Raw genomic sequence first — 15,726 nt, 5'->3', positions numbered from 1 at the left:
AAAATTCTGCTTCCCTACTTAGTGTTAGGCATAAAAATGCATACTCTGCATGTACGTGTGCATCATAAATATACTTCGATATTTTCCAACTTAAAATACCAAGAAAGTTATTTTTTCGTTGTCACCATCCTTTACATGTTCACAAATAATTTTGTATATAAACTGAGATCCATCAGACCAACGTAAGAATTCTGGTAGATCTGAGTGCATTTTTAATATAAATCAATGAAATATCAAATTCAAAAGAAATACATACTGACAAACAAACCACAGCTAAAATAAACCCAAGACAGAAGAAAGTCACAGTAATCTTGATGTCTGCATGTTCTCACTGTGTGTGTTTGAAATCATTTTACTGGAATATGGTCTTAATTCACATTCCAAACACAAAATTTTGACAGCAGAAATGCTTGTATCAGCATCTGGATACAATGCTAAAAATCAAACTGTGAGTTACATCTGTCTCGTAAAGGCTATATAATAAGATTTACTTAATCCATTTGAAAGAAAAAAAAAAATGTTTTTGTCCCCCAATTTGTTGCGACATCTGAAAGTTCATGAGGTTATGACCCCTCTTTAAGAAAGCATCTTCTACCACCTGCAAATACCCTAGGAAAGCAGTTTGAAACAATAAAACACGTGCTAGTTAACCGTTACCAGGGAAACAGTTATGCTTCAGCAATGGGAGGTTTCAGCCCCATAGTGGCTTTGTCTAAAGAAGACATGGCCCAGCTGTTACCAAATAACCATTGTTGTAGATCATCGGGAAATAACAGTCCCTGCACCAGCTAAGCCCTATGGAAGTTTGTTTTCCTCACTACCAGAGGTACATCTGAGTAAAATGACAGAAGAACGGGGATTTTACAACATAAACTGACAGATAATAATAGTAAAGATACTAAAACCAACCCTTTGATACCGACTCATTATTAAATGTATACAAGTCTATTGTCTCACACATTTGGGATGATTTTTCTAATGCAACGCCCTCAAGTCACTAGGTAGCAAATACTAATGTTATTAATTATGTATAACATCAGAAAGTTTCAGAGCCTGAGGATAAAAGTATTCTTTGTGCTTACAACTGAATCAGCATACAAAGCCAATTTTTTCCTTTCTTACATCAAAGGGATGCAGAAACAGATTGGTCTCCTGGCTCATTACAGCTTTTTTCGAAGATGCACAATAGTTAATTTCATTGTCTTGAAACAACACACCGCAGTTTTAGTGCAAATTTTCATTTCCCATTAAAATGGAGTTTGGCTGACTATACTCATTAGTTTGTAGAATGGACTGAATAATTTAACAGGGGTGTTTTGCAGGTTTTGTCAGTTGGGTTTGGTCTGATTGTTGATTTTAAACAGGGAGAGTCAAATCCTAGATCCCAGACAGTCAATGCAGAGCTCTCAGTCACGGCAACAGAAGCAAGGTTTCGTTCTGCTGTTTAGGAGAGGTTTTTCCCTCTTCCGTATTTATCCATTCCTTTACTCTACAAGAATTATTACTGGCTATATTAAAAGTTGCAGTGAGATGATGCTGTTCTGAAAGGGACCCCTAGCAGGTAGGATGCCCCTCTGTTGATAGTGCAAATCCTCCCTGGCAGCCGGCAAGAGCGGCGCACACTGACGGGGACAAGCTAACAGGCTGCCACACAAACGATCAACGTGCAAAAGTCTCAGGGAAACCGAGATGTTCCTTAACCTCAGTTTCTTTCTACAAAATACAAGCTGATTTCTCTGATACTGAAGGGTGTGGTGAGGGGAAAATGTGGCTCTGGGTGTTCATTTCCACTTTCCTAGTGCTCCACTAGCATTACAAAAAATACTGCGAATGAGTTGTTCTTTAGAAAGAACCATTTCAACCTCTCCTGATAATCTGCTTAGCAAGGGCACAAGCTGTTTTCCATTTGTTTATACTGTAAAAGCAGTCACTCTGAGTCACATCTTATGGAGACTTTTTTGCCTGGATTTTTCAAGAATTTCATACAAAACATCCTTTCACTTCCAAAAGACAAAGGGAAATAAATAGTGGTCTTTAGTGTAAAGCACAGTAAAGATTTTTCACAGCAAAAGACATCACAGATCTGTTCCTCATCCTTCAAATTCTTTGGATCACTTAGGACTGGCACAAACAAATCTCTTAAAATGTAAACTCCACACCAGAACTGAGTAAATTAATCTGAGGGTTTTATACCCTGCTTTGCTGCTCACAAAGAGAGTCTTAAAGTTAGTTAAAGTAGGGGTTTTTTTATTTTTATTTCTTGTGCTTGCTGTTTGGAATTAGCATAAGTGTTAGAAACTATACAAGTCCACGGCTAATCTCCTCTTATTTGCTTGTGTTTTTTCTATTTTCTTAAACACCCGCACAGTACAAGTCTATTCAGAATCTGTGCCTCAAAGAATGCCCAATTCAAATGTAAAAATGCACAAGACATAACAAGTGTGAGAGTCATAAAACAGGGGAGAATTACAGAGACTGAAGGGGATAGAAGATTAGTACCAAAGAACTTCCATGTTGCTGCAGCAATCAAAGGAGGGGTGATGATGACTGGAGACTCTAAAATCCTTTTTCCTCCTTTCTTTCCCAACATCAACAACTAGACAAAAAAAAAAAAAAGAAAGAGATAAAGGTTTACAGAAAAGAAATAAAGAAATCACTGCCAGTGTACTGCAACTGAAATGTATGTTGAGAAGGAAAAGGGAAAATAATAGTTGCTCTTGTAGGACCAAAAAAAAAAAGTAGCAAAGTCAGGGGCAAGAAGTACTAGTTTACTGAAACTTAGAGGAAAGGTGGTCAAATCAAGTCCTAGGTGATTGTGAGCCATCCAAAATGCAACCTTTGGAAGACAGAATGTAAAGTGTCAGAACCAAACAGTATTTTAATTATTGTCAATATAATTATCTAATCTTCTTGAAAACTTCTAAGGAGTTAGATCCAGTCTTTCAACAAGAGAACCTTCTTCAACATCTTATTAGAAATTCAGTTTAAAATATTACATGGACTAGTAGAAAGAAAATATTTCTCTCTCCTTCAGCCTGGATAAAAGTCGCAGACTGGGAAATCTCTGCAGGCAAATGTGATGTCTTTATAGCAATCTCACAATTACCTGTAGAGATTCTACAATCTGGCATCTTTGTACACAGTAATTACAAAGTATACAGTCCTTCATCTTCTGCACCTCTGCTGAGTTGAGCTGAATTCAATCCAAATTGCCTAAATAGCATGTAGTTGACTGCAAACATTTTCTCTTACTAATTTTCACGAGCCAATTGAAAACAAAAGCATAAAAGCTACATAAATTAACCCACTGGACACTGGAAAACTACTGTTAACATCTGTATACTAAAGGACAAAGTTATTATAGGTTATATTTCAACTATGGGGGCTTCACATTCCATTAATAGTCTATACCTACTGTTAACTGAACCTTAATCACAACTGGGTTTTCATGGGTGATTGTTCACACAGCACTGGATGAGTTCAGCTTTTTAAAAATTATGATGCTTTGGACACAGCAGCAGCAAGAATAAGTCACTCTGAAAGAAAAATCTCTTTTTTATATAAGAGAACATCTAGCAATATAGGCCTTCAGGAATGGAAAAAAGTAACTTCTTTTTTTCTGACTTTAAATGTTCATAGAACTATCTGATATTTGGGAAGTTTTAGCTCATCTTCCTTGAATGTCATTCAACAGATTCATAGCTGGACAAATATTCATTAGGGCTCAGGAAGGCAGCAAACCTTCAAATTTCTTGAAACATCAAAGTGTTGATCCTGCTCAGAAATGTCATTCCTAAAAGCATCTGTGTGCACAGAAGTAATCCTATGCCATACCTACACCCTGCCTTACTGTCATCACCATTCTCAGAAAGGTGATGACACTGTGAACTACACAGTGTAGCAACAGCAAGGTTGTGCAGCTTTAACAGAACAATACAGATGATGCAAATACAGCTCAAGAGAAGCTGACTGCACGCATCTCCTCTCAGATCTGCAGAGTTAACACAGCACGGAACTGAATGGGCCCAGTTCCCCTCCCACTGACTGGGGACCAGAATTTGTGCCTACCTACTCCAGAAGACAGACCTCTGGGAAATTCACTCTACCTGAACAAAACTTATAAAAAAGCTGGATAGGAGGACAACTTGGCATGAAAGGACATCCATGGTGACGCTGACCTGTTCATGCAAAATGACAAAGGCAAGCAGATCACAATCCTTACCTGGGTTGCAAGTTAGAGAAAGACTTTGATCTTCTCAGTTAATGCTATGCTAGAGGACTCTTAGACACTTGTCACTTTGAGGAGCCATCATATCCACTTGCAACCCTGCTGAGAAATATCTCCCTGGGCTGTACGGATGTCAATTAGGTTTCACCTCAGCTGCTGTGGCCATAGGGGAAGCCAAACTGCCTCTTCCTCTGACCTTGCTGCTTTGCTACTAGCTCCAGGGGAAGGGAGCAGCAGAAAAGACATTGGTGTTTAAAAGTGCAGGGTTGTATTCCAGGAGGAGGGCACATAAAGCAAATACTACTTAGGTAGAACAGACAAGACATGACGTCAAGGCGGGGAAAAGGCACCCTTCAAACTCTCCTTGTAGAACTCCACAAAACCCAGCAGCTGTGCTCTGTCTCCTACTGAAAAGGATCAGTTGGATGGGTTTTAATTCCAAGGTGACTCCCACACTTGTTTTATTACTTCCTCATTTTACATCTCCTCTGTTCTCCCTTTTCACAGGAGATAAACACTTAGTCTGCACAACAGCCTTGCTGTGTGACTTTCCAGCTCCCAGCAAACCACCACTCTTCCAACAGAGTTACCACCTTTACTCTAGATTGGTATTTATATAAAGACTGAAGTAAAGGTATGAGTTTAATCTGTTCTTCTCCAACAAGCGTTAATTGACAAATGATGAGGACAAGCATGTGCAACTACCATGATTATGGCTGATAATTGTGCATGCAGGTACAACTGGCATGTCAGCATCTGCTAAGAAAAATTGTGGTGATATCCTAGAATAACTCAAAACAATGGCAAAGCCCCATTCATTTCAATAGCAGGATTGTTTCAACACAAGCCTTAAATAATAGTTCTGGGACTGGAGGCAAAATTGCATTTGGAACTAACACATTTTCCCCAATCAGACCCTTATAAATTATCCTTACTTTTATTAAAGCCAACTTGTTCTTGCCTACTGTGTCTTCACAGAGACTGTTTTAATAAGCCATAAAATGTGCTGTGTAATAAAAATATCAGTTATCTTGCATGATTTAAAAAAAAAATTAACCTGACTGTTACACTATAACATTTTAAATTCATCTTCAATTATGCAGTCAGCCCAAGCCCTGCAGAGATATCAATATGGTGCCATACATTTCCAAAAATGCTGTTGCTGAATAATATGTAACCTGCCCATCCATTTAGATTCATAAAGAAATGCATCAAAAAGAAGCTATGCTGGCAAATCCAACCCTGAGAAGGAAATCAAAGCTTCATCCCAAGAACTGACTTAAATCAATGCTAGAATCACTCTAGGGTAATCTAAAATTTTAATCCCTTGATTATTTTTATATGATTTTTTTGTTAGGGTTCTGATTAAGAGGCTCTTTCAGTTCATCTTGTATGTTTTAAGTGGCTGACATCATTCTAAATACTTCTTGTCATAGTGCCAGAAGTACCTATGCTTTCACACCTCTATCTTTAGAATGCTGCCACTGTATTAACTAAAATATCACGCATGAAGTGGAAAGCAAATTTTTCTGCACGTTTCAAGAGCTTATCATAAAAAATTACATCAATGCCAGTAATGTGCATTTACTATTTTCTGGATAAAATCTGGGGCCTGATAAAATCAATACAGGTTTTTGCTTTATCTTCCGTGGGGTTCCTCCAGAAGCTTTTCATCCCTACTCTAATGACCTATTTCAATCTAGCCATTTATTAGCAAATATTTAAAAACAAGACATAAAAATCTGTCACCCAGCACTAAAGCTAGGGAGCTAGTTTTAACCCATTATACTGGAATAGCAGAAAAGTAAATGCACATACTAAAAAAAATAAATCTCTTTTTACAAAAAAAGGAAAGAAAATTCTTAAACACCTGCCACCAATAAGAGTAACGTACAAACTGGAAACACACTCTTCTGAAGCTGCATCAAGTCAACACTGTGATGACCGCCACCAATTACTAGAGATCTCTTTTCCTGTGATGCTGCCCAGGTTTCAAATAGCAACTATCTATTATTTATTGATTTTTTAATTTTTTTTTAAAGTCCAATTCTTTACTTTTAGCAACATTAGAACTGAAGCACCACCCATTATTTATCCAGTTCTGAACGCAAGCAAAACCTTCATTATGTCTGAACTTTTCATCAGACACTTCACCGCAAATCACAATATGAAAAATATTGAGGCTCGACTGTTTGATCTTTGAGCTGGAAATTCTCAACTCTCTTTCAATCAGTCTTAACACTCATTTCATAATCTTATTACATCCAAATTTACAAAAAAGAAAAAGCTATGTCAAAAGATCATCAAGGGTGAAGAGTCATGCAATGAAAAACTAGAAAGTACCAGAATTAAGGTTGCCTGTGTGAGACTCTGACTCTGTCCCCTCTTTGCCTTTGCAGTGTGAGATAGATGATAAATTCCAGGATTACATGCATTAGAGCAAGATTAACATTCTTTTACCATAAGATTTTTACACACCATAGAAAAATGAAAGGTACTCCAAATCTTTCAGGAACTTGGAATACCTTCTCACCCACAGAGAGGTTAGGAGGCAGAAAACAGAAATAAATGTTTACCCTTGGAAAAACACCTAACCTATAAAGGTACCTTCTGTTCACACTATTAATCTATATCTATTTACACCATGTTGTAGCAATGCCTGCCTGAATTTTTATCTAGAAATAGTCTCCTCCTGCTCCTTTGGAGCCTTTCCTCCCACAAAAGTTCTACAAACATACATTTGGATGACTAAATGGTTCAACTAAAAAAATTACAATCTAACAGCCATCCACCATTTGACTAGGCTTTCCACGTCATGTTGAAATTGTATATTTGCATGACAGCTAACACTGCATACAGGGATGGCAGTGAGAGAAAGCTGTGGGCCAAAAATGATGGAACAAGAAGAGGAGTTACAAGAATTGACCCCACATGGTTTTAACTCTTTTGTCACCAATGGAAAACAGTTTAAGCACTACAAAAGAAACGCAAAGAAATCTGAATTCGCCACAGCGTTGTGTTTAGTGGCCTGCCATACAAGAATCAACAGGAGAGATATGCCTTCTGGCTCTTGTGCCTTCTCCTTCAGCCATAGGTTTTCCTTTTCTTTCACAGACATGCAACAGATGAGAAAGCCTGGTCATGTCTGTATTCATCTGGAGCTTTGTTTGGGACTTTCTGTATCACCTGATGCCTTCTTTTGTCCAGCAAATACTGTTGAACTGGCTGAGCAAACATAATCAGACCACCTGCCAAGCCTGCCTATGGTTTGTTTCAGTAGAAGACTGTTTTTTCTGAGGATTTGCTGTGTTTCTCCCCCACCAGTATGCTCCAAGGCTGCACTATGCACAGGATTTCTCAAAGAGAAAAAACAACAGCTTAACATCAGTGATGGTACAGACTGTATTATGTGGGGCTCACAGTTTTAGTATGCAAGGTAAGGAAAGCTGCCCAACCTTGCAAAACCATCAGATCCAAACACACAGCCTGTCACTTGCCCAAGGGCTCACACAGGCTAAAGATTTCATCAGGAATCAACGGCAGCCCCCCAGTCTGTCCCTCCATCAGCCAGAAGCTTCCTGCTTCTCCATCGTCTCTCGAAGGAGCAGCTCCAGAGAACTCCACGGAGCATGCATGGTGTGCAGGCACAGCATCAGCACCACTGTGTTACACCCGCTCCTCCCAAGTGCAGTGCAGCCCCCAGCAATGTGCTGAGGGCAGGGTGACACTAGTTTTCTTTAAGATACTCTGAGCAGAATATTGCCCAGAGAACCTGCAGGGAACAAAGCCGTTCGCTCTCCTTGCCACAATATTCTGCTGTTGCAGCAAATCATGACGAAACATAAAGCAAATGATCTTGCTTATCACGTTTTGCAGGTAATCAGCTCTAGGAAACAAGTTTATCTTTTACTTCATCCTTCAGAAAACCTTCTTACAGCCTTTTTTTCAGAATAATCTTTCAATATCTACTTTTCTTCTTCTAATTTCATCAAATGTCTCCAGTACATCCAACTTCCTTGATTCTTTTCTGTTCTCGTGTGCTGTCCTGGCATTTTATTTCTAAACATACAAGATTTACTGGCAGAGTTCCATAATGACCAAACACAAAAGCATGATTTGGTTATAGTTCTCTGCTCAGATCTGCTACTCTGCTTTGAAAGCACTGATCAGCAGTTACAGGAGCATAAGAAGAGGTAAGTAAAAGGAACTGAGGAAATATGCACATCATTTTTAGATGCTTTCATAGATGGGTTTTTTTGTTCAGAAGAGAGTTCTTTTGCATTTGTATTTTGTTGTATTCCCTGTTATACAAGAGAAGCCAAATAAGCAGAGGGTGAACCAGAAAGAACAAGCCTGCTTTATCAGTTTACATGCAGATTGGGGCATGCCAAAGATCACCAAATAAACTAGATCTCTGTTCAACAAATGGAGTTGCTTAATAATACTTCTCTCAGAGAAGATGCACAGAGACCCTAAATGTTTTAATGACAGATCTTCACAAGTACCAGGTGTTGTCTGTGGAATTATGCCATTTTTTCCTGTGTAGGACATTCAGGGAAGAAAGTTAACTGACAAGAATCCACTTGCAGGCCTAACCTGGATGGCTGTGAATTGGCTTAATCTCAGCTGGCAACTGTGAGCAGTTAATAACTCTCTCACAGTGGTATCTGGGATTATGCTAAACACAGCAAATTCTTTGCTCTAATGGCTTAGCAGACCTGCATGGCACCTCAAATACAGAACGATGAGATGCTGTTGCAGTACACCACAGTGTCCAAACACACCGTGCACACAAGATAAACCTGGTGCCTTATTCAAACCACTAGACTCCACACCTTGCCTTAGTAACTCCTGCCCTTCCCAGCTACGCTGTAGCAGTATCCTGCAGCAGCAGAACAATTGTCCTGTTAACTGGGTTAACAAATTTTTCTGAAATCACATCTCATTTCAACCCCACTGGAAATGTTACTTCTAAAAATGCCTCCTGAAAACACTTGGTCTAGCACCGAACTGTAGGACAGACAATGGCTTTTATGTTTTTAATCCTTCGCATCTGAGTTAAGGTAAAGTTTTGCTCCCAGACTTCACTTTATCCCTGCCTTGTCACAAGTTCAAAGATTAGTGTTCCACCATAATCACCATCTAAGTTGAATTTTCCATTACCCAAAATAACTTTTCCCATGTTTATGACCTTGGTAATGTCCCAACTCAAACCACTCAAGATTCTTGTAACTGTTTTAAATTTGAAGTTCACATACTGAAAGGAACAAATGATTACCTTTCATTTCAAGAAACACAGCTATCATATCTATGTCCTATTTATGGTACCAAGCAATAATGCAATGTTTGGAAAATGAGCTGTACGATCGACCTTCATGTAGTTCTCATTTAGCTCTTATTTACCTTTAAAATGTAATTAGAGATACCATTATAAATACACAAATGAAAGCAATGTCTTCTGTCTCTAATTCAGCTCCATTAATTTAAGAAATCATCACAGTTCCATGATAAAGTCATTACTGACTGGCTTGATATCAAAGATCATTAGAGTTAGGTAATCAAAGTAATCAAACACAAGTCCTTTTCTGCTGAAACATATACTCAGTATTATGGAAAGCAGTGACCCTCCTTGTTACCAAATGCCACTCACAGATAATTTTTCCAAAGCTGTCAAACAGATATGCCAGCTCCTTAACCATCATCATAATATTGTTTTTCACATTTGCAGTGCTTGCAACTTAGTTACTTATCACTCAATCCAAACACGCAGAAATCAATCCAAGATTCCCATTAACATCAAATAGCTTTAGATCAGCCTATGGATACCCAGAAGAAAAGAATATTACATATAGCCAGTGCACATAAAATAGTTATATTCATTTCACCATAGTTTTATGGCTGAAAGCTCCAGATAGCCAATCCTTAGAGACATCTCCCTGAGTTTTATTTACTTGTGAGATTCTAGGGAGCATTCGTAGTCTGCCAAAAACTTTTCATGTCATACTAAGGGTCAAAGGAACCTGATAAAAGATGGCTTGCTCTGACATATCGAAGCTAGTGCTCAAAAAAAAAAAAAGTATGATACAAGTTCTTTTTAGTCCTGCAAAATCTTAGAAGAAAATCATTCTGAGATACAAGTGCACTGTCTGAAACAGCCCTGGTTAAGTGATGCTATTTTTACTTCAGCAACTGTGAACAAAAGTACCTCTGATGTAACAGTGTAGTTTGTCCATGATGTTTATATGGACTCAATTATCACTCTCATTAGTCACCAGATGTCACCTGACATTGTTTTTCCCTGGAAAATGTTCTTCAAAGTCCCCTTTTCACTGTAAGCTTTTTTCTTCTGCACCCGGAATTCAAGTTAATGAAAATATCTATAACACTGTGGGACACAGATTGCAGAATATTTTAACAGACAGACCTAGTAGATTGCATGGCATTTGTGACACTAAAGCATCACAAAATGAGTTACCAGCTTATATATGGCTTGCAAAAAGTGTTGTAGAATTTCTAAAATCAGCATGTGCTCCAGTCACACACCTGCACCTAGAGCTATGGACTGGCACTCTTAACAGTTGTAATGAACAGATTGTAATCTGAAGAATCATGTCTTGTTCATTTTTCTGATTCTTACAAACAACGTATTGTGAGGTATTAGATAAACAATAACAAAACATTTGCTGGCTAAACACAGTGTTAGGTTAAATGTTTGAATACTGATCAATAGGGCCTAATTTTCAGCCTTGAAACTCTTGAGATGCTGATTTGAATTAAAAAAATTAAATACATCTTAGAACTGATCTATGATGTAACTAAGCATGAAACAGTTGGCAGATCAGAGACATAGGTACAACGTTCATCCATCAGCCTGCGTTGAGGTCGAGTGTGGCAGATGACAGGGAGCTCTAACCTGAATCTCCACATCAGCAAGTACCAGGTGAAACAGTGCTCTGCCCAGGCCACACAGCTTTCCTCCTCCAGCTCACCTCGGCAATGAGAGTGAGCACTGAACATCAGTCTACTGCTTAGGCATAGCCAGGGTGCCTCTGCAGAGGTGAGCAACTTGATTCACTTAGTTACAGTCAGATGCATTCCAGATTATCTCTTTTTAGGCCTGTACCAGAAATACAAAACCCAACTATCTCCAAAATCCTTGACTACACTCTTCCAGGCAGAAGTGGATGAAAGTAGAAATCTTAATGTCTGAGGGCTGTGATGACCATATTCTGCTTATGGGGTGTGTGTTACTTGCTCTCAGTACAGTAAGATCTACAGCAAAAGGATGGACACACCTGGCACATACTCACCTGTGGAAACACAGAGGCTAGCTATCAAGACTCAGGCCTGAAACCAGATTATTCCTGTCAAATGTGGTGTTCTTTCTAGATCTAGAACATGTGTGAGAAATGGGACTGTAACATTAGGTCTGTAGTTCTCATTGCGATAATACTGCATATGGAAAGCCCATACATGCTGGCATAAGGCTATAGTTTCTCATTAATTTCACAACTCAAACACTTACTGAATTTGCAGACTCGCCCTGCTACATCATTTCCTGTGTTTTTGAGAGGCAGAACACTTGCTGATTAACTTGTGTTAAACTATTCAACCAACAAACAACAGTTCTGAATAAAGTAAAACTTGTGTAAGATGTATAATGCTCTCTAGCAGTGCTACCTAGAGTGATTCCTGGTAATATTTATTCTTAATAATTCTTAGATAAAAGAAAGGTATACATTTCAAAAAAATCCGAGTGCTGCAATTAAGCAGTTTTGTTTTCTTCCTAGTACACTGGCCTTGTTAAGATTCAACACTTGAAGTTTTACATTTTTTAAATAAGACATTAAATGGGGACACTGCAACTGAAAAAATGAGCATGTAACCAAAGCCACAGTTTTTGATGTCGCAGATACTGCATCAGGAACTGATTGGATAATCATCAGTCACCATCAGTTCCTAATGCATTGCCTTCAGCATCTAAACAAGCATCTGTGAGTTTCTAACACAAATACTGTGATGTTTACATATTTGCTAAATGTCCACCCAACAAAAATTTGACAGAAAAAAACACAGTACTACCTTTAGAGGGAAATCTGAAGGTATTAGTGCTGTTCAGTGGGACACCTCACTCCCTCACAGACTAGGGCAGTACAATTAGAACTGGATTGGGAGAAAAAATTGAAGGAAAGAGGACTGTTCTTGCCTGAGGCAGTTACCTCAACAATGTATTTCTCTTCATAAAAGATTTACAAGACATATCTAAAATATAAAGAAAGTGATAATGACAGTAGTCATTGATATTGTCAAAGTACTGCAAAATTATTTACAGTCTGGTTTGTATTATTACAATATATGCACAAAAACTACACATACTGATTTAAATGTATGTATCTACGAGACCAAAAGAAAAATTAGAGAGATGGGAATCTTTTGCTCACTGATGAAACAAAAGCCATGTTGAACTGGAACACAGCAAAGGACAACATGTAACACTAATACGCAACCAGTCATTCAGAAACTGAATGGAGCATGTCCAATATTAATAGCCTGTGACATCTGGGTAAGTAGAAGACAACGTATAAACTATTAATTTGACACACCTTTGTGGCTCTTCGGGTTCTTGGAACTCTGATCCTTGATAAAGACCTCACCTGAAGAACACAGCCCACACCAACACAATTTCTATTAATACCACAATTTCTCAGCTGAGCATGAGCTCAGAGCAAAGCATCTGGATATGTTGGAGGTCTCACCTTATCTCATCCCACATGAATTTGTGCTCATCAATCTACAGCAGAAACCTGGATAAACTGAAGCAGGAAGATGTAGAGCAGGATATCAAAACTGTATCAGGGAACTTGTATTAGTTGCTCAGAAAGAGAACCTGCGAAAGCTTACCTGCACTCTAACAGAAAGAACATCACCTCCACAGCTGTCTTATGGGAAAATGGATGCTTAAGAACCTAATTACAGTATAACAGAGTCAACCGACATAGTTTTAGTCATTATTCTTATTCAGACCTGAAGTTCAAAAACTTTAAATACAACCTCCTGGCTGTCTCCTCACGAGTTTTACCCATTTCTTCTACACAGAGATTAGTCTAGCCACAAACTTTGAATAAGAACAAGAACCTGGAACTCATCTCCATCCCACAAATTGTCAGCATTTTTTTAACCAAAGGTGTGTTTCATTATGTTACAAAGGTAGGAAGCAAAATCTGTATTCAAATCCTCAATTCAGAATCCATGTATTCAGAGACGAGAAGTGCTGGCAGAGGTCCACAGGTTACATCTTCAGAGGGAACCATACCACTGAGAAAATTTGCATAGCACAAAAGCAGTCTAAAGGCGCTTCCATGCATGCAAAGACATGGATCACCTTCTAAAGGGCAGGAAACATGGCTTGTGGCAAAGAGTAATTTTAGGAGTAAGGCAAGAAACCTGAGTAAGCAGATGTTGTCTGCAAGGTCAGAAAGGTAAGTGTCAGTTTCACAACACTGCAGTTTATGCAGTGACAAAGAACTTACTCCAGCCCCTCTGGGGAATCAACAGCTCCTGTGCTGGTTTGCACCTATGATCAGATTAAACTGTGACCTACAGTCTCCTCCCTTCATGCAGATCCCAGATTCCTGCACATGGAGATCCATGATGTCTCCAGCTGGCACTGAGGTTCCAAGGGAACAGTCTGAAGGAAACCAAAGTAGTTTCTTAGGCCTTTTTTTCCCTTCCTGAGAAAATATTTCAAGCTGACCAAAACTTAAAAATGCCAGCCTTTCACTTTCACAAGATTCCCCGACTGGGGATCTTTTTCAGAAGACTTATATTCAAGGGGAATTACACCAAACATTTTATTTAATACTGTATTTATTTTGACCTTTTCTAGTGCCAGAAATGTATCCAGCACATAATGCATGAGTGAATGGCATGGTTCCACAGGCCAAGTATACACAAAATGTGAGGAATGACTGCTGCAGAAAAGAGCTATCAATAAAAGGATGAAATAATTAATAGTAATGAGAGGGAGATGGAGAGAAAAGGATGGCTCCCTTTCATTATGTTCACTGATTGCACAAGCTCATACCTATTTCTGCAGGAGATACAGTAACCTGGACAACTGGCAATGTGTGGACAAGGCAGCAGAAGCAATCCTACACCACACCCATATGCAGAATTACTTTACTGATACTGGTCTAGGTGCTGAAACAATTTTAGCCAGCTTCTCCCACCTCCATACACTAAGGAGCACAGATTCATGTGACAAGTTAAAAACAACTGAACTCTCTGCAATTGGCACTACCCAGTGCCACTCATGCTCTGATCTCAGGGCATGCAGTTAAAATCCTCTCTTCACAAAGACCAAGACTCTCATTAGACAGAGATTGTTTGGGCACTAACCTGTAAGAGGACATCCTTCTCAGAAATTATTACAGCCATAAAGCATGCAGCTAGTTTTCTTAGTTCTACAGGGGCCATTTGACTTTTCTTTGGCCAGTCTTTAACAAAACTTTCTTTTTCAAATAAGCCTTAACCTTAAGTTTTGCTAAATGTGAATGCACTCTGTGAACTTAATAACTTTATGGCCGCATAGCCACAAAGAAGGCAATGAGGAGGAAAGAGAGAGAGAGAGCGTGCGCACGCACGTTCTCTTACAACAAAAGCTGCATAACTTATTGCTCCTTATAGGTTTTATTTTAATTTGCAAGGCTTCGGGGTGAGTATATCCCTTGACAGTAGTTATGAAGTGCTCTGAAACCTAGTGCTTTTTGGCCTGCTAGATATATCAAGTTACCTGTGCAGTGCAACATGCAGTTATCTACACTCTAGACTTCCCAGTACTGGGGAGTGGGACTGGCAGATTCAGGCCTTTGCTCTGAACCCAAGTAACCACCAAGGAATTAGTAGGGTATTCTAGGTATCTTCGGGTCCCGGTCAGCCTAAATAGAAATGCCGTGAGAGAGCAAATGGGTGGGAAGACTGAAGGGAGCTGATGTCATTGAGCTCACAGTGTAAGCTAATTCTAGATTGTTTAGGCTTCCCATCTCATCCTCTTCTTCTCTTCCTGTTTCTAGGAAAGAAAATAGCCTCCACCCTGCTAATGATCCCTCAGGGGAGGCAGCGTCAAGAGGCAACACTTGCTGCAGCACAGAAAAGCCACGGCTGCTGCTCTTACAGCACACAGCAGCAGGCTAAGAGTATCCACAGCCTACAGAGAGCAACTAATCTAAGTGGGTGAGAAAGGGAGCCTCCCCCCATGAGAACTCGGCTGATTCAGGGAAGGAGAGGAACAGCTTTCCAGTGAAAACAAACCACTGAGCTTCTCAGAACCCCAATAATGTCTATGCATTCTCCAGAGAGGATTTGCAGAAAGGCAGGAACAAACATACTCAAGCAGAAAGATGCATAGTTGGAAACACCATTTGAACATGACATTTCACAGTGAAAACATAGGGCAGAGGGCTTAAGAAGGTCTTGCTCCACATCCGGTGGTGAACAAC

The sequence above is a fragment of the Athene cunicularia genome, assembly GCF_003259725.1.
Source record: "Athene cunicularia isolate RWA chromosome 3 unlocalized genomic scaffold, athCun1 chr3_part1, whole genome shotgun sequence".
Taxonomy (NCBI): Eukaryota; Metazoa; Chordata; class Aves; order Strigiformes; family Strigidae; genus Athene; species Athene cunicularia.
The sequence above is the reverse complement of the archived record's forward strand: the minus strand, read 5'-3'. Positions refer to the sequence as shown.